This window comes from Jaculus jaculus, chromosome 5, assembly GCF_020740685.1.
Source record: "Jaculus jaculus isolate mJacJac1 chromosome 5, mJacJac1.mat.Y.cur, whole genome shotgun sequence".
Lineage (NCBI taxonomy): Eukaryota > Metazoa > Chordata > Mammalia > Rodentia > Dipodidae > Jaculus > Jaculus jaculus.
Genome location: NC_059106.1, coordinates 98,972,124 through 98,974,481, shown reverse-complemented (window position 1 = coordinate 98,974,481; position 2,358 = coordinate 98,972,124). Strand labels below are relative to the sequence as shown.

The window sequence follows — 2,358 nt, the reverse complement described above, 5'->3', positions numbered from 1 at the left end:
ATCTGTGCCCAGGAATTCATCCATTTCCTCCATATTATCCAGTTTTGTGAAGTAGAGGTTTTTGAATTCTCCCGATTTCACTTATGTCTGTTGCGATCTCCCTTTTTTCATTTCTAATTTTGTTAATCTGAAGTATCTCCCCTTTTGGGGGGCTTGTTCAAGTTGCTTTTTATTTTCTACTGCCTTTTAATGTATAGTTTCCATCCCTCTGTCGAGTTCCCTTTTCATGTCATTTTCTGATTTTCTTAATGCTTTTTTGGAACTCATCCTTTCATTTATTTATGTCTTCATTGAGCCAGCTGATTATTGAGATCGTGTGTGTGTGTGTGTGTGTGTGTGTGTGCGCGTGTGTGTGTGTGTGCGCGCGCGCTGTGTTCACATGTGTGCTGAGGACAGAGGAGGACATCAGATGTCCTTCTATTACTATTCTTTTGCTTTATTTCCTTGTGAAAGGGTCTCTCAATGAACTTAGAGCTAAGACTGTTTTCAGTTAGGGTTGCTAACCACCCTTAAGCCCCAGTGATACTCTGTGTCTATTCCCTCTCGGAGCTGGGGTGACAGGTATGGGCATTCATCCATGCTCATCTTTAAAACAATGTGTGAGAGACTTCTGGTTAAGATGACAGTGTAGGCACTGCGCCAAAGCAGCCTAGGGGGAAAAAGACCAAAAAAACTCAACAAAATACACACTTTTACTAAAAAGTAAGGTGTATAGGAAATTGAAACAGCAGTGGAGAAGTAGAAGAGATCCAGAGCATCCAGAGCCCACACAGGCCGGCAAAAGTGTCCCTAGCAGGTCCGCCGGCCACAGCGGCGGTGGTGGTCCACCAGAAAGCGGCCAGACTCGGCTCCAGCCACAGGAGAAGCCAGGTGCGGGTGCTTCCCCTCACACCGCGCTCTCCGCAACTCAGGAACCGTGAAGGGAGTTGGGGCCTGGTAGTAGGTAGAATGAAACAGCAGATTTGAGTTTCCACAATCCTTCCAGTATTAAATTTTCAGTAAAATAAAATTACTTGTATATGAAAACAGCCTTTCCCAGGTCTCTCTCTCTCTCTCTTTCTCTCTCTCTCTCTCTCTCTCTCTTTTTCCCTGATCAGCTGATGAAGAGACTAGCAGCTCGCTGCTTTGCTGGCTTGTTAATTTTATCCCCACTAACTGTGATTTCCGATAGCCGGCCTGCTGATAGTGGTAAGGCCATTGAAGACGGCAATTTGGAAGAAATGGAAGAAGAAGTGCGGCTCAAGAAAAGAAAAAGTTGAAGAAATGTGGATAAGGCTCCTGTGAAGGAAGATGTGGAGAAAGCTAAGAAAAGAAGAGGCCAAGCTCCTGCTGAGAAACTTTCTCCCAACCTCCCCAAGCTGACAAAACAGATGAATGCCATCATTGACACGGTGATAAACTACAAAGACAGTTCAGGGCAGCAGCTCAGTGAAGTCTTCATTCAGTTACCTTCCAGGAAAGAGTTACCAGAGTACTATGAATTAATTAGGAAGCCAGTGGATTTCAAAAAGATAAAGGAAAGAATTCGTAATCATAAGTACCGGAGCCTGGGTGATCTGGAGAAAGATGTCATGCTTCTCTGTCCCAATGCACAGACTTTCAACTTGGAGGGATCCCAGACCTAAGAAGACTCCATCATCCTACAGTCAGTGTTTAAGAGTGATCAGCAGAAAATTGCCAAAGAGGAAGAAAGTGAGGATGAAAGCAATTTAGAAGAGATAGAGGAGGATGAAGAGGAGTCAGAGTCAGAAGCAAAATCTGTTAAGGTGAAAATCAAGCTCAATAAAAAAGACGAGAAAGGCCGGGACAAAGGAAAAGGCAAGAAAAGGCCAAATAGAGGCAAGGCCAAACCTGTTGTGAGTGATTTCAACAGTGATGAAGAGCAGGATGAAAATGAACAATCAGAAGCAAGTGGGACTAATGATGAGTGAGCCACAAGGACCTTTTTTTTCCGTGGCAGAACTGAACACTTTCTTCCTCTCTCTCATTTCTGCCCAGTGAGTTCCCTTGTCATTTGACCACTGGATTATTTCTATGTCATCATCATCTATAAACTAGCTTTAGGATAGTGCCAGACAAACATGATATCATGGTGTAAAAAACACATGCACAAATATTTGTAACATATTGTGACCAAATGGGCCTCAAAGATTCAAAGATTAAACAAACAAACGCTTTTGATAAAAAAATATGTGGGTGGATAATATATTTCTATGGGTGGGTTGAATTTGGTAACAGTTTGATTGTGCCTAGTTTGATTACCTGTTCTGATGAAAAGATTTTTGTCTTTTGTAGCACTGAGAACCAGGAGAAGCCATTGCAAGCCACTGGTTATTTTATTTTTCATCAGGCAAATTT

At 42.7% G+C, this 2,358-nt stretch overlaps 1 pseudogene; it reads left to right on the top strand.

The window, feature by feature from the left end:
- The first annotated feature begins 1,100 nt into the window (after positions 1 to 1,100).
- Positions 1,101 to 1,931, top strand: LOC101611996 (annotated as a pseudogene).
- Positions 1,932 to 2,358: the final 427 nt, after the last annotated feature.